The following is a 23,759-nucleotide window of genomic DNA, read 5'->3' as shown; positions in this document are numbered from 1 at the left end:
ATTTCACTTTTGTGCTTTCATCATCTCTGCTTCCAGGATTTTTTATGCAGCTTCTCTTGCCCTGGAGCCAGTTTTTACCGAAAACATGATTTGAAATGTCTAACAACTAAATAAGCATTCTCCACATTTGCTCTACAAAGGATTTGTTTTCTCACACCTGTTGCCCCAGACAAATACATCTGCCTCACTGGCACCTTGAATGGCAGCTGGTGTGCTTCTGTGTGACGGCTAAGGTGGGGGGCAGTGCTGTGAGTGCACGAGATGTGAAGGACAAATGCCACTTGGGAGTGGGCTTCCGTGGCATTCAGGGTGGTGTGGGGCTGTGGTTGCACCTGAGCTTGTGCCTCTTCATACTAAAATGTAACCTCCACTGGTAACTGGCTCCTGCCAAACAGCCTTTTGTAACAGGGGCATTTGAGAGTAAGCCCCGGACTCCGTGGTGGCTCAATGGTAAAGAATCTGTCTGCCAATGCAGGAGATGCAGGTTTAATCCCTGGATCAGGAAGATCCCCTGGAGAAGGAAATGACAACCCACTCCAGTATTCTTGCCTGGGAAATCCCAACAACAGAGGAGCCTTGTGGGCTACAATCCATGGGGTCGCAAAAGAGTCCGACGTGACTTAGGGACTAAAAAACAAACAAAAACCCCTGGACTCACGAAGCTGCAAATACCATGGCTGAAATCTCACTTTCATGGAAAAAGAAAGACAACTGAAGCCAGTGATGTTTTCTTTATCCCTCTGGGCTCCTAAAAATGGCATTGATGTGAGTTCCCGCTTGGGTTTTCTGTATAGGCACTTAGTACCAATAATGGGATCATCAACTGCCCCCTGTCCCCACTCACATCCCTCACCTTTCCAAGTCTTCATGGAGATAGGGCTGTGCTCAGTTAACTCCAGCTCTGGGAGGCACTGCCCCACACCAAGGATGTTAAGTCTCAGGCCTACAGAGAATGGGACAGATGGCCCGCTTCAAGGACCTACTGCATCTTCCGACAGATGCAGTGGGAGAGGAGAATAACTCAAAAAAAAGAACTGTTTTGCTCCAATATAGATGCTCCCTGGGCTTCCTTGGTGGCTCAGTGATAAAGAATCCGCCTGCAGTGAGGGAAACCTGGGTTCGATCCCTGGGTGGGAAGATCCCCTGGAGGAGGGCATGGCAACCCACTCCAGTATTCTTGCCTGGAGTATCCCATGGACAGAGGAGCCTGGTGGGCTGCAGTCCATGGGGGTCACACAGAGTTGGACACTGAAGTGACTTAGCATGCATGTATGTATATGCTCTTTTCACTGGCTGCAATAACTGCCCTCAGAGAATTAGGTTCTCAAGATAGCTCTGTGATCCTAGAATTCCATACTCATTCACTAAATGAACATCTATTTCATTCGTTACCGAGGTCCTGGGAACACGGTATTTCTCTTGACCTAGAGAAGCTCACAACAAACAAATTGCAGAATGGCTGATGTGAGTTTAGAGGTGTGTGTGGGCAGGTTGGAATGACTGGGCTCTGCAGCGCAAGTGGGGCAGGGAGTGAGGGGCATCTGTAGATGGAGCATCTTGTGCAGAGACACCAAGAAATCAGCATGACATGTTCACAAAGTTCTGTCCAGACATCCATGGTCCTGCCACCATCCCAAGAGTCCTATATTTATTTCTTCTTATTTTCTTTCCTCCTTTCCTTTCTCTATTCAGAGTTCTGAAATCATCTCCATCAGCTGTCACAAGTCTAGGAACCACTGAAGAATCTTCATGGGGAACTTGACCACCCAGCCAGAGCATCCTCACCCCTAATGAAGACCAGTGGGCAATGTCAGTTCAGACTCAGTAAGGCTCTCGAATGAGCTCCTGGCATGCTGGGTCTTAAAAACAAGACTCATTCCACTCTCACCCCGCTGGGCTCCTGCTGTTCCTCAGTCTCATCCATGTCCAGCTTATTCCAGCCTCAGGGCTTTTGCACTGTTTGTTTCCTCTTCCTAGTAAATTCCTTCCCTAGGTATCTGCATGAATCACTCACATTAAAAAAAAAAAATGTAGTCACCATATATTAACTGCCCATCACACAACAGGGGCTGATCTAGCATTTTTTGCATTATCTCATTTAATCCTCACAGTCAGCCCATGAAGTAGGCATATCATTCTTCACCTCCTAAGAACTAGAGGTGGTAGAGACTGAGTGGCTCACACCCACTCTGCTAGGAAGTAAAGGGCTCTGTGTGTCCAGCTCTATCTGGTTCAATATCTGTTCTGTTTCTGCTTTTTCCCACCTGCATCTTCACGGTCTATCCTTATAGGAGTACAGTTGATTTACATGTTGCATTCATTTCTACTGCACAACAAAGTAAATCAGCTACATGTGCAAGTATAGGTCCTCCCTCCTGGGTCCCCCTCCCAGGCATCTTCCCACCAGAGCACCGAGCTAGGCCCCCTGTGTTACACTGCAGTTCCCACTAGCTGTCTATTTTACACATGCTGGTGTATACATGTCAATTCTAAGTCTCTTTTTAAATGCTCCCTTTTCAGTGAAACCTCACTGACCACCATATCTTCAACCCCTCACTAATCTACCCTTCATCTCTTGCTTTATTTTCCTCCAGAGCACTTATTCACATAGATTATATTTTGCCTACAAATTGTCTGTGTCATCTATCTCTCCCCAGTCCCCAATTATATTGTGAACTCCTGAAGGCCACTCCAGGGTCCCTCACTCCTAGAATGGGTGCTAGAGTGTATCAAGAGTGCCCTATGTGTGTGTTGAATAAACAGTAAAGACATGGTTGTTTCTGAGGGCTGAGCAATGAGACTGAAGGGAGGTAGCTGGGCTTACCTTGCACATCTGCTGAAAGGAGCTGGATGATGGCTGTGGGTTACAAGAGAAACTGCTGCTTGGCTCCTCTGTGCCATTTCCAAGCCCTTGTTTCCCTGACTCTGGGGCCCACAGCCCTGTTTCAGACAGGCCTCATGCCCTTTAGGCAGAGCTGGTCACAGCATCTTCGAGATCTCCTCCTCACCCTTGAGAGCTTGGGATAAGGAAGGCAGCAGGGCTCCTCTTCCCATCCCCTGCACAGTAGATGCTGCTCAGATGTTTGTTTATCCCCTCTGCCTCTCCCATCACAGGCAGGATTTTCTTAGTGTAGCTTGGCAACAAAGGTGTGAAACAGAGATATAAGCATGTCCTTGTACAGGCTCTGGTTTCTGCCTGCCTGAGCTCACCAGCAGGGAGATCTTTCACTGGGGGGAGCAGGCAGTCCAGAGCCAGGGTCCCTGATTACCTTTGTTGTTGTGTTTCCTGCTGCTCCTGCGGCAGCCTCCCTGTCCCTGGGATCCCAGGCTGTGTGAGTACTGAGTCACTCAGTTCCCTAGACTAGCCGTACACACACCATCAGTGCGGTGATGCTGGTCTTCATTTCATCCAACTTGAGACCTCCCAGTACCCCTCCCCTGTCTTTAGGGGAGGTAGGGGCTATGAGACAGGAAGGTGAAACAGGAGTGAATCATGAGGGGAGACACTGGGGAAAAATCCCATCATTCCCTCACAGAGCTGGGTCACCCAGGGTTCCCTTGGAATCACCCTTCCTGGGTCAGGGGGATTTCTTCAGGGCTGGAATGGGAGGTTGTCCTCAGCCTTTGTGGGGTCTTAGCAGGACCCCCAGACACAGCTGCTTCAGCCCCCCTCACTCTGCCCACCACAGAGGGAACCTTGGTCCTCAGGAGCCTTCAGCTAGAGGGAGCTTGAGTGGAGTTGGGACCCAGCACCAGACCAAGCAGGCCTGTGTGTTGGTAGATGGGCTAGCTTTCTGTGGGTGTCAGTGGTATTTTGAGTTCTCATCCAAAGGCAGCTGCTTTTCTCTTCCCAATGCTTCTGTAGCTTTAGGCACAGAACTGATGCTACTTGTGAAATAAGTGTCTTGCTGTTATGCCCAAGAGAGCTCCCAGCTAATCCTAACCCTGCCCTGGGGTTCAGAGGGAGAATCCTAGTTCTGCAGCTTGTTCTTGTGATGGAGGTAGACGGTTCCCAGAGGACTGACCTCAGGTGGAAGAGATACATCAGAAAGTTTCCAGAAGAGCACAAACCCACAGGAAATAAGTTGTGGCTTTCTCTGCCTGTCTCCACCTGACCAGGGAGGGAGAAGCCAGAGTTGAGAGCAAGGGCCCTTCTCCTGGTTGGCTGCCTCTCCACCCCTGAACCTGGGGCTAGACCCTGACCAGAGGTGTGTTGGGGATCCAGGTGCCTCTCTTCTGCACTTTGGGCAATTCCTGTGGCTAAGTGAAAAATACAATGACTCCTCAAACCTCAGTGTACTCATTGCTAAAATGGTCTGACTGCATGATAGGTGGGCTTATTTCTTCAGTTCTAAACTTCCAAGCTGAAGCCATGCAAAATGCACTGCGTAGAATAGAGACGGGGACACTCCAATGAAAGTTTCAGGCCAATGTTTACTTTCAATCTCTCTGAGTCTCTGTTGTTTTCCTATGTAAATCCAGGCTAGTATCATGAAGAAGGGGAAAGCCAAGGACGACATGGTTAGATGGCATCACTGGCTCCATGGACATAAGTTGGAGCAAGCTGTGGGAGATAGTGAAGGACAGGGAAGTCTGGCGTGTTGCAGTCCATGGGGTCACAAAGAGTCAGACACAACTGAGAGACTGCCCAACAATTATCACCCTACAGGATTACTGGTAGTTCAAGTACTGTGTGGGACAAAGTTTTGTCAACTTCTAGGTTTTATACAGTGGAACATGCTTAGAAATCTCTGAATTTGGGAATGAGAGGAAACTGCAAGTCAGGGTATGTGAGACCTTAACCCTCCAGGAGCTAGCTCACTTCTCTCTCAGAATAAATGATAACTACAAATGGAAGGCAGCCCTGAGGTCACTCCTTATTTGACACTGAGGAGACATTTGAACCCCACTAAACACTCAAGCGGAGAAGGCAATGGCACCCCACTCCAGTGTTCTTGCCTGGAGAATCCCAGGGATGGAGGAGCCTGGTGGGCTGCCATCTATGGGGTCGCACAGAGTCAGACACGACTGATGTGACTTCGCAGCAGCAGCGGCAGCAAACACTCGAGAGTCAGGTGGCCCGAGACCTCTTGACAACCTCAAATACAGCCTGGTCATGGGCATCCCAGAGTGCTCGGCTTTCCCCTGGGAGGTGGTTCTCCCACTGGAGGCAGGCTCTTTTAGAGAGCTGGCATTTGGGGCGTCCTTCAAGCCGTCAGTTTACCACTGTGGTATTTGGAAGAAAGAGCCAGAGTCAACTCAGACTTGCCCAGGGCAAACCCTCCAGTCTGCTGCATTTGCTGACGCTGTGTGGCCTCCTCTGTTTGGGATGGGAGAGGGATGTTAGGAAGGGAGGAAAAATTCTCCACCAGACACCACTTTTTACTTGCTCAGAATATAATCGATTCCCATCATATTCAGTGTAGATAATCCCACTAGAGTGAAGAGTTGCCACACCACGGATTGGGCTATGGGGCTGAGGCAAAGGTAGGTTCCAGAGTTTTGCAGATTAGATTTGATTCAAATTATTTTATGTACCTGTCTCATTTGTGACACAAACTTTTGGTTTGAAAACTATGTCATCATGATTTTAGCATTTCTTTTTATTTATTCCTGAAGTTCTTTTTTTGTCTGTCTTGGTTTATTTTCTGTTTTTTTGCCATCAAAATGAGATTTGCCTACTTCCTTCATTTTGGACCTGGGCTCACCAAGAAATTTTCGTTTTTTGGGTGATTTTATCCAACTTCTCTTGGAATCTTTTTTGTTTTTCTTTCACTGTTATTTACTTATTTATTTTTATTTTTTAATTTTAATTGGAAGCTAATTACTTTATAATATTGTGGTGGTTTTTGCCATACATCCACATGAACCTGCCATGGGTGTACATGTGTTTCCCATCCTGACCCTCCCTCCCACCTCCCTCCCCATCCCATCCCTCAGGGTCGAACCAGTACACCAGCCCTGAGCACCTTGCCTCATGCATCGAACCTGGACTGGTGATCTATTTTACATATGATAATATACATGTTTCAATACTATTCTCTCAAATCATCCCACCCTCACCTTCTCCCACCAACTCCAACAGTCTGTTTTTTACATCTGTGTCTCTTTTGCTGTTTCGCATATAGGGTCATCGTTACCACCTTTCTAGATTACATATATATGTGTTAATATACTGTATTGGTGCTTTTCTCTTTGACTTACTTTGCTCTGTATAATAGGCTCCAGTTTCATCTACCTCATTAAGACTGATTCAAATGCATTCTTTTTAATAGCTGAGTAATATTCCATTGTGTATGTGTACCACAGCTTTCTTATCCATTCGTCTGCCGATGGACATCTAGGTTGCTTCCATGTCCTGGCTATTGTAAACAGTGCTGCAATGAACATTGGGGTGCACGTGTCTCTTTCAGATCTGGTTTCCTCAGTGTGTATGCCCAGGAGTGGGATTGCTGGGTCATATGGCAGTTCTATTTCCAGTTTTTTAAGCAATCTCCACACTGTTCTCCATAGTGGCTGTACTAGTTTGCATTCCCACCAACAGTGTAAGAGAGTTCCCTTTTCTCCACACCCTCTACAGCATTTATTGTTTGTAGATTTTTGGATAGCAGCCATTCTGACCAGCGTGAGATGGTGCCTCATTGTGGTTTTGATTTGCATTTCTCTGATAATGAGTGATGTTTAGCATCTTTTCATGTGTTTGTTAGCAATTTGTATGTCTTCTTTGGAGAAATGTCCAATTTTTCACCATTGAGGATAATGTTTTCTGTGGGTTTATCATATATGGCTTTTATTATGTTGAGGTATGTTCCTTCTATGCCTACTTTCTGGAAGCTTTTTAATCATAAATGGATGTTGAATTTTGTCAAAAGCTTTCTCTGCATCTAATGAGATAATCATATGGTTTTTATCTTTTAATTTGTTAATGTGGTGTATCACATTGATTGATTTGCGAATATTGAAGAATCCTGGCATCCCTGGGATAAAGCCCACTTGGTCACAATGTATGACATTTTTAATATGTTATTTGATTCTGTTTGCCAGAATTTTGTTAAGGATTTTTGCTTCTATGTTCATCAGTGGCCTGTAGTTTTCTTTTTTTGTGGCATCTTTGTCTGGTTTTGGTATTAGGATGATGGTGGCCGCATAGAATGAGTTTGGAAGTCTACCTTCCTCTGAAATTTTCTGGAAGAGTTTGAGTAGGATAGGTGTTAGCTCTTCTCTAAATTTTTGGTAGAATTCAGCTGTGAAGCCATCTGGTCCTGAGCTTTGGTTTGTTTGAAGATTTCTGATCACAGTTTTGATTTCTGTGCTTGTGATGGGTCTGTGAAGATTTTCAATTTCTTCCTGGTTCAGTTTTGGAAAGTTGTATTTTTCTAAGAATTTGTCCATTTCTTCCAAGTTGCCCACTTTATTAGCAAATAGTTGCTGATAGTAGTCTCTTATGATCCTTTGTATTTCTGTGTTGTCTGTTGTGATTTCTCCATTTTCATTTCTAATTTTGTTGATTTGATTCTTCTCCCTTTGTTTCTTGATGAGTGTGGTTAATGGTTTGTCTATTTTATTTATCTTTTTGAGGAATCAGCTTTTAGCTTTGTTGATTTTTGCTATGGTCTCTTGTTTCTTTTGCATTTATTTCTGCCCTAATTTTTGTGATTTCTTTCCTTCTACTAACCCTGGGATTCTTCATTTCTTCCTTTTCTGGTTGCTTTAGGTGTAGAGTTAGGTTATTTATTTGATTTCTCTCCTGTTTCTTGAGGTAAGCTTGTATTGCTATGAACCTTCTCCTTAGCACTGCTTTTACTGAACCCCATAGGTTTTGAGTTGTTGGGTTTTCATTTTCATTCGTTTCCATGCATATTTTGATTTCTTTTTTGATTTCTTCTGTGATTTGTTGGTTATTCAGAAGTGTGTTGTTTAGCCTCCATATGTTTGTATTTTTAATAGTTTTTTTTCCTGTAGTTGACATCTAATTTTACCTTATTGTGATCAGAAAAGATGCTTGAGATTATTTCAATTTTTTTGAATTTACCAAGGCTAGATTTACAGCCCAGGATGTGATCTATTCTGGAGAAGTTTCCGCATGCACTTGAGAAAAAGGTGAAATTCATTGTTTTAGGGTGAAATGTCCTATAGATATCAATTAGGTCTAACTGGCCCATTGTATCATTTAAAGTTTGTGTTATCTTGTTAATTTTCTGTTTAGTTGATCTATCCATAGGTGTGAGTGGGGTATTGAAGTCTCCCACTATTATTGTGCTACTGTTAATTTCCCCTTTCATATTTGTTTGCATTTGCCTTACATATTGTGGTGCTCTTATGTTGGGTGCATATATATTTATAATTGTTATTCTTCTTGGATGGATCCTTTGATCATTATATAATGTCCTTCTTTGTCTCTTTTCAAGGCCTTTGTTTCAAAGTCTATTTTATCTGATATGAGTATTGCTACTCCTGCTTTCTTTTGGTCTCCATTTGCATGAAATATCTTTTTCCAGCCCTTCACTTTCAGTCTGTATGTGTCCCTAGGTTTGAGGTGGGTCTCTTGTAGACAGCATGTATAGGGGTCTTGTTTTTGTTTCCATTCAGCCAGTCTTTGTCTTTTGGATGGGGCATTAAACCCATTTACATTTAAGATAATTATTGATAAGTATGATCCTGTTGCCATTTACTTTGTTGTTTTGGGTTTGAGTTTATACACCCTTTCTGTTTCCTGTCTAGAGAAGATCCTTTAGCATTTGTTGAAGAGCTGGCTTGGTGGTGCTGAATTCTCTCAGCTTTTGCTAGTCTATAAAGCTTTTGAATTCTCCTTCATATCTGAATGAGATCCTTGCTGGGTACATTAATCTGGGTTGTAGGTTTTTCTCTTTCATCAGTTTAAATATGTCCTACCATTCCCTTCTGGCCTGAAGAGTTTCTATTGAAAGATCAGCTGTTATCCTTATGGGAATCCCCCTAGCAGGTTATTTATTGTTTTTCCCCTGCTGCTTTTAATATTTGTTCTTTGTTATAATATTAGATCTTTGTTAATTTGATTAATATGTGTCTTGGGGTGTTTCACCTTGGGTTTATCCTGTTTCGGACTCTCTGGGTTTCTTGGACTTGGGTGGCTGTTTCCTTCCCCATTTTAGGGAAGTTTTCAACTGTTATCTCCTCAAGTATTTTCTCATGGCCTTTCTTTTGTCTTCTTCTTCTGGGACTCCTATTATTCGAAAAAATGTTGGGTCATTTGACATTGTCCCAAGAGGTCTCTGAGGTTGTCCTCATTTCCTTTAGTTCTTCTTTCCTCTCTGCTTCATTTATTCCCCCCTTTCTATCTTCCACATCACTTATCCTATCTTTTGCCTCAGTTATTCTACTGTTTATTCCCTCCAGAGTGCTTTTAATATCATTTATTGCATTATTCATCATTAATTGACTCTTTTTTATTTCTTCTAGGTCCTTGTAAACTTTTCTTGCATCTTCTCAATCCTTGTCTCCAGACTATTTATCTGTAACTGTATTTTGTTTTCAAAATTTTGGATCATTTTCACTATCATTAGTTGGAATTCTTTATCAGGTAGATTCCCTATCTCTTCATCTTTTGTTTGGCTTGGTGGGCATTTATCATGTTCCTTTACCTGCTGGGTATTTCTCTGCCTTTTCATCTTGTTTAGATTGCTGTGTTTGGGGTGGCTTTTCTGTATGCTGTAAGTTTGAGGTTCCTCTTTATTGTGGAGGTTCTTCCCTCTGGGTGGGGTTGGACGAGTGGCTCGTGAAGGTTTCCTGGTTAGGGAAGCTTGCATTGGTGTTTTGTGGGTGGAGCTGGATTTCTTCTCTGTGGAGTGCATGAAGAGTCCAGTAGTGAGTTTTGAGGTGTCTGTGGGTTTTGTGTGACTTTTGGCCACCTGTATTTTTGTGCTCAGGGTTATGTTCCTGCATTGTTGGAGAATTAGCTTGGTGCATCTTGCTCTGGAACTTGTTGACTCTTGGGTGGAGCTTGGTTTCAGTGAAGATATGGAGGCTTTTGGATAAGCTTTTGTCGATTAATGGTCCCTGAAGTCAGTTTTCTGGTGTTCTCAAGTTTTGGACTTAAGCCTCCTGCCTCTGGCTTTCAGTCTTATTCTTATAGTAGTCTCAAGACTTCTCCATCCATACAACACTGATGATAAAACATCTAGGTTAATGATGAAAAGATTCTCCACAGTGAGGGACACCCAGAGAGGTTCACAGAGTTACATGGAGAAGAGAAGAGGGAGGAGGGTGATAGAGGTGACCAGGAGGAGAAAAGGGGGAATCAAAAGGGGAGAGAGCAAGCTAGCCAGTAGTCAATTCCCTATTTGCTCTCTACACTTGAACACCCAGAGAGGTTCATGGAGTTATATAGAGAAGAGAAGAGAGAGGAAGGAGATAGAGGTGACCAGGAGGAGAGGAGGGGGAGTCAAAAGGAGAGAGACCAGTCTAGCCAGTAATCAGTTCCCTAAGTGTTCTCCACAGCCTGGAACACCCAAAGCAATTCACAGAGTTAAGTAGAGAAGAGAAGGGGGAGGGAGGAGATAGAGGTGACCAGGGGGAGAAAAAGGAGAGTCAAAAGGGGAGAGAGAAATCAAGCCAGTAATCACACTCCTAAGTAAAAATGGGTACTGAAGATCGGCTTCTTAAAGGTACAGAATTGATAACAAATACCAAAAAGCAAAGATTAAAAATCTAGAGTAGAGGTTAGACTCTCAAAAATTCAATATTAAAAAAACAAAACAAAATTGCAAAAGGTATAAAAAAATATGAAATTTGCTTTAAAAATAGGGTCTTTCCCCCCCAAGGTAATAGTAGGTTTTAAAAATGAAAATTAGAGGAGTAATAAAGAAATTTTAAAAAAATTAAAAAATGATAATAGTAAAATATACCTAGAAATTTCTCTGTAGCTGTTGAGGGCAGTGTGGGGTCAGGGTAGATGCCTGGGATCTTTTCATTAAAGGCACCAAACCTACTATGGAGGCTCCTCCCACACAGGCTTCCCTAGTAGCTCAGAGGGTAAAGACTCTGCCCACAATGCAAGAGACACTGGTTTGATTCCTGGGTTCAATAAAACCTCTTTCAAACCTAAGTACCTCCCAAAGACTCCATGTCCAAATACTATCACTTTGAGGATTAAGGCTTCAACATGTGAATTTGAGGAGTGTATAACATTCAGTCCATAACACTTCTCCTCCTATAGTTTGTATCTTCTAAGCTTTCCCAGAAACAAAATTCAGTCTTATTTCTTAGCTTAGATTAGGAAATAGCACCAGACTAGGCTCAGTACAAGCTGCCTTTCAGGCCAATGTGACACCTTTTAAAAAAAATTTACTGGTGGGGATTCTCCAATTGCTGAGATAACAAAGATAACAAAAATGATGAAGATGCCTAGAAGAGAATGAGAAACACAACTAGCTGCTCACAGCCACAACTGTACCCTGGGATGTGTCACAGGAATGTCTTTGTCTGCACTGATGCTCAGGAGCTCCTAACTAGGCCCACGTACCAGTGCTTCTTCAATACATTTAGTGTGATTATCCATGTGCAGTTACAGAATACCTTCAAAGCGGGTTTGCTTTGAATCTCTTTGAATCAGATAATTAGTTTACAAACAGAAAATATTTACTGTTTTAATTTGCCCAACTTTAGTAAGAACTGCTTTGGGAGTTGTGTGCAGTATGCTATAAAAATAACTCCTTTTAATTATATTTATTTACTTAATGAATCACACAGATAGTAGGTGAACGGAGTGTTGAGGCAGCCTGCAGAGTTGTCCCAAGGCGTCACATTTGTACTGCGCCTTATGATTTATAATGTAATTTGAAATCCAGTCTTATCTTATGTTTGCAGGGAACTTTTCAAGGTTTCATACACCTAGTTAAGACACAATGCTGGGTCTCAGTTTTGGATTTTCTGGCTTCATATCTTGTGCTCTTTACACATGCTTTGAGAAAATCACACAGTGGAGTCAAGAGAGACTTACTGGAATTCTTACTGTGACAGTAGCTATGTGACCTTGGGAAGGTCACTTAAACTCTCTCAGCTGCAATAAATTAAGTCCTCATGGGTTAAGATAAGAGACAATAAACCTAAGACTGCTTTGGAATATATAAACTGTAGATCTCAAGCTTTAAGTGGAAAAAGATGCCTGTTAATGCAGAGATTAAATAGGGTGTCTACAGAGGCCATAATTATTTGTTGTTGTTATTAGTAAGTGCTTTTGACACTGTTTCTTGGTATATAGCCTACACAGAAAATCACCTGGAAGCAGATCTTCTAGAATCTTGATCCTCTTATCTATTCTTTCCCCCTCCCATAGTACTTCTTTCCATCTAACTACTGTACAGTGTCCTTATATATTGTATCTACTGTCTGTCTTTCCTCCCACTAGAATGGAAGTACCAGGAGGGACAGATTTTCATCTGTTTGGTTCACTGAGGAATGTCCAGCATCCAGAACAGAGCATCTGGCACATATTGGTCATTAATAAGTGTTTGTTGAAATAAAAAATCTTTTTTCTCTGAGGATCAATCCAGTGATCTCCTTCACTTATGCAAGAGCAGGCTTTCAAGGGAGGGGGCATGGAAGAAACACATCAACTTGCAAAGAGAACCTGGGCGTTTCTGTGATACAAGGAGCCAACTCCTCCTCTACAGGCTAGAAGCTGGGATCTCCAAGGGGCCCCCACCCTGGCTCAGAGCAGGATGAGTTATGAGACTGCTGACCCAGGGAGGACAGGGCTCAACTCCTTGACTTGGGCATAAAGCAGAGGCATAGAAATTTGTGATGAAGGTGACTTTGGCATAAGGTAGGACTGATTCTGGAAGGTCACCTACAGAAGTGAGAGTGGCCCTGCCAAGCTCCATCCTTAGAAACTACATTCTCAGCATCAAGCCTCCCTGGTTTTGAATTGTGTCTGTGAGCATCTGTGCTTTATATAAACTCATTCGGTGCATCCGTTAGCAAGATGTGTCCTAAGGTAATTACTTCTTTGCTTTATGCCATCTTGATTAATGAAAGGTTTCATTGGCTGCTCTGCTTTCAGATAGTGGGAGAGACCCCTATATATACATACATTCATACTTGGTGCATTCAGCCTTCGCCAGTGCATTGTTTATTTCTTAAAATGAATGACATAGAAAAAAAGTGTAAATTGCCCTTTCTCAGAGACTGTACCTCAGAACATGCTTTCTAGTGGAGAAGATGCAGAAATTCTTTCCTAAAACGTGTCCACAAAGCTGCTTCCCATGGAATTGAGGATGTGCTGCTTGGCTGACTTGTTAAGGTTGCGGGGGTGTGTGTCTTTGATTAAAAATACATGTGCTTAAAAATGCATTCCCCTCGCCTCATGACATGTATGATAGAGAAATATTTTTTCCAGGAATGGAAACCACTATTTGCCACTATTTTTATATCTGGGCTTCCTTTCTTGCTCTCCCTCTTTTGAGTGGTGGTGGTGGTGGTATGTGTGTATGCATGAGAGAGAGAGAGAGAGAATTAAAGAGAGATGAGAGAGAGAGAGAATGTGAACTAGTGACTCAGCCCTCTTAAAACTGCTGATCCCACAGAATGGTCACAACTCTTATTTAAAATAGCCAGGACAGATTTGAATAAAAGTTGCAGTAGAGAGAAGGGCTGGTACCTAGATGACTCCAAGCTCTTACCAGCCAGGCACTGACTTCCAAAGCAGAAAAGCAGGTTCATGGCTAGGTAGTAGGGAGAGGCGGGGTGGGGCTGGGATTCTGATGGGCTGGGTCATCAATTCCTTTTATCTCCATTGGGTTTCAGAATCTAAGAGGTCCATCCCCACTACACCTCCCACTCTTGCCTAGCTGCCATCTGATCATCTGAAAATGCAACTCTGAGACAGAGAAGGCAATATCCCAGAAGGTTTAACTGCCTTCAGGAACCCAGACTCTTCCAAATATCTTGTTGTAGTCAGAACTTGGGTAGCAAGTGTTAAGCTAGAGGAAAATCATTTAGTAAAAGGAAAGTACAAACTGGTCAAAGAGTGCTCCAGGGAAGAGTGAAGGTGGAGAGAGGATGGAAGAGCAAGGTTTGCCCTTTGTGTTTCTAGAATGTTCTCCTTCCCCTAATTTCACAGCACGGAGTCACAGACTAGGATAGAATATCATCAGGGAGAAGGATGAGGATCCCTTTCTGTTCCTCACTCAACGTCATCCAGCTTCTTTCTCAACTGAGACTTGCCTTCTGGACCAACGATGATTGCATCACTTGCCTTAGTCTGCCAGATCTCCTTGCTGAGCAGGGCTCCTGCATCTGCCTCTGTATGCCCCAGGGTCTTATTCCTGGAGCTTTCCCTGGGTTTTTTGGAAAACCCAGCACTGCATCTTTAAGAACCAAATTACAGAGAAAAGATACATTGTTGTTGAATACATACTGTATTTAACATTTTTTAATCCCAGAGAAGTGAAATGCAACATCTGTTTGAGTTTATGTAATGTCCAAAGATTGACAATTCAGAATTTCCTAATTAAAGTCATTTTTAAGGCACTCTGCAGAGCCAGCTTTCATTCTCTTCCTTCATTGGGTTTTCCTCCAAACTGTAGCAGAATACCTGGGTTCTCTTTCTTCAGAGTGACACACACATGCTCATGCTTCGTACCTGCTCTTTGTCCTGACGACACAGAAAACAGCACAATTCCAATTGGGAAACAGGAAAGGAAGGAAATACGTGTGGTGAGGTGGGTCAGAAGAACATGGAGAAGATGTACAAATCGATGAACTGACACAGTGGGAGCAGAAAGGAGAAGGAGCAGAAGGGAAATGGGACAGGGTGGGGTGGGCCAGATGGCTGGTGGCCAGTGAAAAATAGGCTACATTTCCCAGTGAGGTTTCAATTAATTTAGCTGGTTCCTTTTTTTTTTTTAAGATGTGGCCGATATAAGGGAGGTGTCCCAGAGTTATGGAAAGTGTATATACATTCAGTGTGCTTGCTTGTGCTCATGCACTGAAGAAGTTTGATTTTAGACATAGGCATGATTTAGGAGCTCTAAAAAGCCCCCTTCTGATAAAAAATAATATCCCTTACTGGCCCACTACTGTGCCTGAAATTCCCACCACGAGAGCCACGCTTTCGGATTAAGGCAAAATCTATAGCCCCTATTAAAACATAAGTGTCACCTGATAGGGTAACACTGAACTCTTTAGCACCCACTGACTGAACTGCCTGTCACCTATCCAGAGTAGGACCCTGAGAGATGGGATGGAGGGGTGGGCACATTCTGACTATTGGGGGATGAAGGCTTGGTGACACGGGATGCAGGAGAGGGACAGGTTGGGCAGCTGAGGGTGTGTGACGCAGTATTAATAGTTGCTCCAGGAGGTTTCTCAGGGGCAAGAGAGTAACCCTTGGAGGGATGGGGTAGCAAAAACAACTCCTCCCACACCATAGGTTTCCTTTGTGTGTGTGTGTGTGTGTGTGGTATATCTAACAGTTTGTAAATATTACAACATTCTGGGTATATACCCAATATATTGGGTTGGTCAAAAACGTTCATTCAGGTTTTTCTGTAACATATTATGGAAAAACCCAAATGAGCTTTTTGGCCAACCCAGGAGAATTCACTTGGGCCTGTGAAGAACAGGGTATATCTCTATGCATCGTTATGGTGTGTATACAGTTTGTGCACATGTGCACACACACACACATTTCCTCATAGTCCGCAGTAAGAGATCTTATAAGCTGTCTGGGATTTGGATGGGTCCAGTTCTCGGGGAAAGGACTGGCTTGGGGCAATATGACTCCTTTCTTCATCATCAGCAGACTTTCATTCACAGAAATGGCCAAGGCTTGGGTTATAAAGACTGGGCATGGACCTTTCCACCTGGACTGGGACTTGAAGACATTCATGTGGAGTTGGGGAGCCTGGGGGAGGGGAAAGTGGAGAGAGGATGTGGCAAAGCGTAGGTCTGAGATCAGCCCCCAGGCTCCGCAGGAACCATTCTTGGGTACAGCTAGCGGGATCTGCCAGGCTGGTTGACCTAATGGGGGAGAGTCAGAAATGGGGAAGGCTCAGGGCTGGAGGAGTGGGACGAGAACGTGTCATTCCTCAATGGCCTTTTCCTATTCTTGGCACAGGAGAAAACTTGGGAAATCACAGATGAAGAATGTGGGCGGGGGGAGGGCCAAAGGTGGGAAGACACTAGAAGCGCTTCTCAATCCCAGTCTCACATTAGGATCATCTGGGTGACTTCCTAAAAACACCTGTCCCAGGCCCCACCCACAAAGATTCTGCTGGAATGAGTTGGGGCGGGGATCAGACACGGGTTTTCTGTAAGCTCCTCGGTGTCTCAAATGTACATGCTGCGTTAGTTAAGAAGACAGCACCAGAGCAATTGAGAAGTCTAGTTCTGAGAGGGCCAGGCTGGAGCTGACTGGTCAGTCCCCATCATCACATGAAGGAGAGGAGATGGGTTGATATGAGGGGGGACATCTGGGGGCAGTTCTGAGAGCTTCTATTTGGACAGTCAAGCCTCTACTGGTTTGTTTGGCTTTACAGCCTCACTAGGTCTCTAACCCACTTCTGGTTTAAAATCTGTCTGAGGTGGAGGTGTCTGGGCACAGGGAGAGAATTTCCCCCTGTTTCCTGTCACTTCAGAGAGGAATAATTCACTGTGCTGTATGGGGCCAAGAAGACAAATTCTGGGGTGAGATGGGAGTAGATTTTTCCATTATATAATAAACACAGGTTTCATAAATAAATAAACAAACCAGTAAGCAAGACAATAAACAAAAAAATGCACACATTTTTGTTCTCTTAGAGTGGTTCTCTCCTCACCCCATTGATCCTGGTGACGTACACTTTGCCCTTGGTCACCTGAAGGTAACCAGCCCAGTCGTGTGGAGGAAGTACGACTGCTTTGGCCCCGGCTCTGCAAGGATCAGAGAAATCTGGACGGAGTATTAACATTGGCCACCCATGTGGAGGGGGGAGAAAGAGAGGAGATATATATTCCCTCTGTTTTTCACCCAGAAGTACAGGGAGGGAAGTTAGGGCTTGGGAACCAATGCTGGAGCATTTTAGGTATCTGAAGCCCAAATTGACCAGCACTTCATCCCAGCTTCACTTAGAGCTGTGGGAATGGACTTGAGATCTGGATGGACCCAACCGTTCCACACAAAAAGATACAGCCAGCACAACTCCCACTTCAACACAGCTCCCCAGGAGCCAACCAGCCAGCCTGTGGAGAGTGCTGCGTGGCGTGTGGGGGGTGGGAAGGCGGACGGGTCATGGGGCGAGGGAATGGGAGGATGGCGGGGAGACAGGCAGGATGGCGCCCATTTTAATGGGAAGTCAGCTATCCAGGGCTTCAGCTTCTGGAGCCAGCAGCCATTGCTCACTTCCTCCTCTTTAGTCTCTGCCATGTGGTTCTGCTCCTGGGCGTGCCTTGTTCTACTAGGTGACCTGTATGTGGACATGGAAACATGTAAATAAAATGGGCATTAAGACAGTGGCCAAAGAATGTCATTCCTTAAAAGCAGATGCTTATAATCTGGGCTTCGTAAATAGAATGCAAGGGGACAATGACCCTGAGATTTTTATGCAAAATTATGAGTACTTATTTACATGTGCATTGCTCTGTCAAGACAGTCTGTAGTATTTATGTGGTTTTTAAACAAAAGCAATATTAGATTCTAGATCATCTGTAAGTGTAACCCATTAGCAAGGGACAAAAGGGTCTACAGAAATGGGTGGGAATTCCGGACCCTCCATGGCTTTGGTTCTCAGCATCCAAAGGCACTGGTGATTTGTAAGAATTGCTGATTCACAGAACTCCACGGCTCTCCCAGTATACCTGTGCATGGGCATATATTCGAGCTGTGCTAAAACATTTTGGATGTGAGTCTATATTACTCAACTTGAAGTTGTTGATCAATTTTTCTTTTTTATTTAAAGACTATTTTGGGGGAGTACTTGCATATATGGTAAGTTGTGGTCCTAAAGAAGAAGTGAACTGAATTTTTTAAAATAAAAAGGGTATTTTTGAATGCATGAAAGGAGTTGCTTTGAGGTAAATCCAAGCATTGGACATCCTCCTCTTGCTTTCCTGATCATTTGTTTATGCTTTGTATCATTGGATTGTTGATATGTGGGGTTGGTTATAGCAATGTACTACTATAACGGCACAATGAGTTTTTGTGATTCCAAATGAACACTGTTGCATTCAGATTTTAGGCATGGTTTCAGTTTCAGAAAGAAAAAAAAAAATCTCAAATTCTTATAGAGATGGTGAAATAAACCTGTTCCAATTGTTTGAAGTTTGCCGACAACCCCATTATATATTACAAATGGGGACTTAATAGCCTAGTAGCCATTCTGGAAACTGTCCCTCCCTTCATCTTGTGCTCTGGAATAACTGCCACGCTCTAGTGTCAATGAATGCCAGTTCCCCTTCCTGCAGTGAGAGGCTGACTGTGCTGGGCTCTGCCAGTCTTTGATGTCACGCATGCCACAGAGTGACACATATGGTGGGTGATGGGAAAGAGTGGGGTACTGAGTGGATACAGGAGTGCAGAGGCTTGGAGACAACCTCGGAATCTGTCTACTGTTCATGGACCACAGTGGAGAGATATCTGTGTGCAAAAGTCACATCATCGTGATGATCACTTTATATGACTATTATATTTATTATCATAGTCCTATTGTATTAGTTATACAATAAGGATGCCTTTAGATTAGCATAATTTTTGCACAAAAATTTTTTTCAACTACATAGTTGAGTTTCATCTATCAACTTTCCCCAAGGCAAGGCACAGGAAGCTTAGAGTTCTCTGTCAATGTGCTCCCACAAACCCAAAAACTTTAAGGGAGTGACTGTGGCACTGAGGACAGGTTTTCTTCCCATTTCACAGATGGAAAAGTGCAGGTGATCTGCATGAGAAGTCTTGCCTAATAAAGTCAATCCAATATTAGGCCTTAGGGATTCTCAAGTTTCCGCATACACAAGACCTCCTGAGCACTTGAAATAGGCTTGGTAAATGACTCTTTCTCTACTGAAGAGGAAAAGACAAGATTGTTCTGGCTGCAGGAAGTTTGGAATCCAACTGAGTTTAGAGTTGCTTATTCTCTCATAAGAAATGACCCATTTCCTTTCTGATAAACATGCCCAAAGGTAGCATTTCTCTTGGCTATTGTGAATGGCTTTTCAGAGGTGGTGTTTTCTTGTTGTTTCTTCAGGTGAGATAGTGAGTCTTTAGTCCCTGATGTGTTTATGTGTGTGTGTGTGTGCGTATGTGTGCATGTATGTACACTGTGCATGCGTAAGTGCTGTGCCTGAAGAGGTAGGTAGGATAGTGCCTTGGTCCCTGTTCATTGGATATGCATACACAAAGTCCTTCTTTATTTCCTAATTAATTAGTAATAATAGCTTTCTATAGTTTCTGGTATGTGAGGGAGTGAAGTGGGAAATAATGTAATTGGCTGTCTTGCTTTCAAAGCCCAGTTTAATGAAATAGTTCTCAGCCTGAAGTGCATGTATTATCTTTCCTGTTATTTTTCCAATTAATATTTCATTGGATCATGTCTGTGTGGAATATTCTAATTGGTTTGAGGTGGGGGGTGAGGGGATGAGAGCAGATGGAGAGATGACCAGCTGTTCCTCTCATCACCAGGGCCATGTATATACTGATGCAGCTGTAGGTTTTCCCCAATGCCTTTCCTTGGAAGAGCTCAAAGAGCTTGACAGAGTGCTGCCTTGTCACCTTAACCATCCTCACTGATCTCTTGGGCCAGACAGACAGACAAAGGGACCTCTTGCCAAGCTCCCTGGGTTGGCTGAGATGTGTGACTCCAAAAGGCAAATGAGTAGCTCCTGAAGTTTTCTGTGAGCATTGTCTACCTGCAGACTGTTTAGCCTAGAAGAGTGAACACCTCTTATAAATACTTGTTTTAAGAGTGAGTCTCCAGAGGGGCCTCACAATACCTTCCCATATCTGCTCTTTTTGTGAAGAGAACGATGCATAGAAGATGGCATGAAACAGGGCTGGGCCTGGGGTAAGGCAATCCAGGTGCCCAGGGCAGACACTGAAGGGACCTCCCTCTCAGCAGATGCAGAAGCAGTGTCCACAAACAGGAGTGAGTGCCTTCTTAGATTTTCCAGGGCAGGCACCTTGGTTGGTTTATATCTGGCCTGAAGCAAAGCATGCTGTCCTCTCTCCTGTCTCCTCCTTGCTCCCAGTGATGTTGGGTCTCAGGCAGTCTGAGTTCAGTCCCCAGGCTTAGCCATCTCTCTATTCAGATGCTTCATGTGCACTATCAGAGCCCCTCACAATCCCCAGGGAGGCCTGCATGCAGCTAGGCTGCTGCTCTGCGTCTTGGCCTTCTCCCTTCATTGCTGTAAGTTGAACGTCTATTTTCCCTTCTCTTGGGCATTTCTGACCCAGTATTCAGCTGTTTTAAGGGTCAGGCCACATTTTCTGGGTTAGTGAAGGACAGATAGGAGCCGGAGGCAGAGAAGAGCCTCCTTTGTGTGGCCATGTGACCTGCTGCCCAAAGGCCTGACTTCATGTTTGTCTTGGTAAGAAAAGATAGTCGATTCTCTTTGGGATCACTCTCCAGCTGGGCAAAATTGCCTTTCTTCCCAGAAAGTCTGTGGTGCGGCCAAGCTGGGAGTGACGCACAGACTGGGATGTGGGGGCGGGGGCCTTGGGAAGCAGCGCTGAAGCCAGTGCTGTGGCTGGTCCGGGGTGGGCAGGCAGGGAAGGATGAGAAAGGGGCCATAGCCAATTATATTTCCAGTGTGCTGAGACAGCCTGGGGTCGGGGGCAGTGTAGGAAGAAGTATTTCTTCCTTTTACGTGCACCCATGTGACCAAATCTGTAATGTTACCTACAAACTTGTAGTCCCAGCCAAGATCTGGTGCATCTTGCAGAGATGGGAACTGTGTAGAGACAGACCACAGAGGCCAGTGGAGACCCACATAAAGATATGTATACATATAATAATAAGAATAATTTCCCCCTCTGTATTTCTTGCCTGAGCCCATGATAGAAAAAATGTAGCTGTCCTTTGCTGGCTTCTCCAGGAGGTTTAAATAGGCAAGTCATTTTGGGATTTCAAGTCTGGCCCAGATCTGATCAGCCTCTTTTCCTTTCTGAAAGATCTCTTGAAATTCCAGCTATAAATTCTTCCTGGAGCTGCTTTCTACAGGGCTATGTAGAGGTCTCCTTTCTTTCCTTGACTGCCAGGGTCCAGGCCTCACCATCAAGGTATCCTGGGGGCAGGGTGAACTCGGGACCCCCACCATCCCCCACAGGGCCAGGCCTCCTCTGGCAGGGACATTGGGTTTCCCTGAGATGGTCTTGGGCTTCCAACTTGATGGGGCTTGAGGGCCTGCAACTCATCCTGGGCCCTGTGATTCTACTGACATGACAAGACCTTACATCAGGCAGCACTTCAGACATTTTGGAGTGTTTCCAGACATCACATCACTGTGTCTTCCTGACTACGATGCTGGCTGTGTCAGTGGCTCAGTTAACAGAGGAGGAAACAGGCTGAGATGAATGACAGGATCTGTTGAAGGTCCAGTTCATCAGCTGGGTTTAGAAGACTCAGGTCATTCGGAGGTCCTGGGCTCTGGCCTCTGACCTCAGAGTGCCCAAGTAGCCCTCCCTTCCAATATGGAAGAAGAGAGAAGTCACCTGAAAGCACAGAGCCTAAGACCACCAAACCCAGATTCCTCAGGAGAGCGTACTCTGCCTGGTCAAAGTGCACCAGAGATCAATCAGGGCAGCTGTGCACAGACTTCCTCTTAAGTGAGTCAGCCCTGCCTCAGGAACAGTATTGGAGAAAATGCTCCACCAGAGTGGAGGAAAGGCAAGGAGCCAGAAGACTGAAATTCAAATCTTAACAGCACCATTGGTAGTAGTGTGACCTTGGGCAGGTCACTTGACCTTCAAGTCTCTCATCTGTAAAATGGGGATATAAATTAGATCTCACAAGATCGTTGAGAATCAAATCAAAAAGCATTTGTGTCTGTGCTATGCAAACTGCAACAAACTAGTCAGATGGGAATTATTGTTGTTAATAACAATAAGAATATAAGGATTAGGCCAACACTAAGAATTTCTATCTTGAATAGAGATGTTTCATACTCTGTGTAAAAGGGAGAAAATAGCCTGTAAGCTGTAAAGTGCCGTAGACCTCACAGGGATTGTTAGGAGGACTGAGGTTAAATAGCAATGTGACCCATCATGGGAGGGAGCACGGCTGACCAAGGTGGGCAGCAGGACTCCATCTCTCCAGAGGCATTCTTGTGAGTGTTTAAAGATCACCAAACAACCTTGGCTGTCCTCTAGTCACTGAGCTGGCAACTCTTCTGAAGGCCTTCCACAGGCAGATGTCCTAACTAAGAAACTGGAACCAGACGTACTCAAGATCTCAAAAGAAATTAATGGCAATAAGACTCTGGGGTAAAAATATCTCTGGGCCCTGAGCTAGCTCACTCCACTCCCTTTCTGTCTAAGCATCGTTTAGGCTTAATTATAGAGTTCAGGCATTCATCGGGGTTTTGATTAATTTTCTTTTCAGCTTGAAGCATGTGTGAGTGTAGCAGGTCTGTGTGTGTGTGTGTGTGTTTACATCTTTTTTTGCAACTCAGTTGGGAGCTGGCTCTGGCAATGTTTAATTGCGCCCTCGGTTCTAACAAGAATAGTCAATGTGCCAACTGGAGCTTGGAAAGCCATTGTCTGCAATGCCTCCGCCCCATGGGCTGCTCCTGCTGCATTGAGGGGTGGCGGGTGGTAGGGCCTTGCTCAGCTGGCACCTCGGCTGTGGGATGCTTGCTTTCCTCCCCTTTTTGTGCTCTTGGTGTTTCAGGGATTCTGGGACCAGGAGAGTAGATTTCCTACTCCACTAATTACCAGTACTGTGCTAAAAGCTGGTGAGTGACAGCCAGCTCACCCACACTGCAGCCCCTGGCAGGATTTTTTTCTGGGCAAATCTCCTTGTGGATTACACAGTTTTCTGCATAAAAAAACAGTGCTATTTCTCTTATTTTATTATGCCCACTTAGTTGACGGGTAGGGACTACATGAATGTGTAGGTGAAAGTGACTTGCTTCTCCATCCCTTCCTTCTCTTCTGAGCTCTCTAGGCAGGGAACAACTCAAGAGGCACCACAGTATAGTATAGCAAGAGATTTGGAGCCAAATGGCTCAGTTTGAATCCTAACTCCTCACATTTTCTATTTGTGTGCCTATCCACTTAACCTCCGTGGATCTCAGTTTATTGTTACACTCATAAGACTGTCTGGGGACCAAAAAAATGCATGTGGAGGCCTTTGGTAAATGACTCCATAAATCATACTTCTTTTATTTTACTGCTCAGAATGACTGCTGAGAACATGATTTTGACCTGTCAGATATTCCTAGCTCCAGAAAAGAAGGAATTGGAAAAAGGCCCATGGAAAGGAAGACAGAGAAAGAGCTAGCTTCCAACCTTCTTGGGTGCTGTGGACCAAAGCAACAAGCTGGGAATGTAAGATGCTGCAAAGACCCAGATTAAGAGTTCAAAACAGTTGGTATAGATAAAACAGAATCAGGAACATTCATTTCTTGGGCATAACTGTTCTTTAAAGGATGGATTTGATTGTCTCTAGTGCTAAGAGGGTGAATGGCTCAAGGATTGTGACCATGTTTTGCCTGGAGCCAAGAGGAGAACTATGGGTCTCAGGTGGGAGTGACCATGCTGTGATATGAGATATGGGGACCCAGGTCTTCTCTTGGCTCTGCTGCTGATTATG

This window comes from Cervus canadensis, chromosome 2 (assembly GCF_019320065.1).
Source record: "Cervus canadensis isolate Bull #8, Minnesota chromosome 2, ASM1932006v1, whole genome shotgun sequence".
NCBI lineage: Eukaryota > Metazoa > Chordata > Mammalia > Artiodactyla > Cervidae > Cervus > Cervus canadensis.
The sequence above is the reverse complement of the archived record's forward strand: the minus strand, read 5'-3'. Positions refer to the sequence as shown.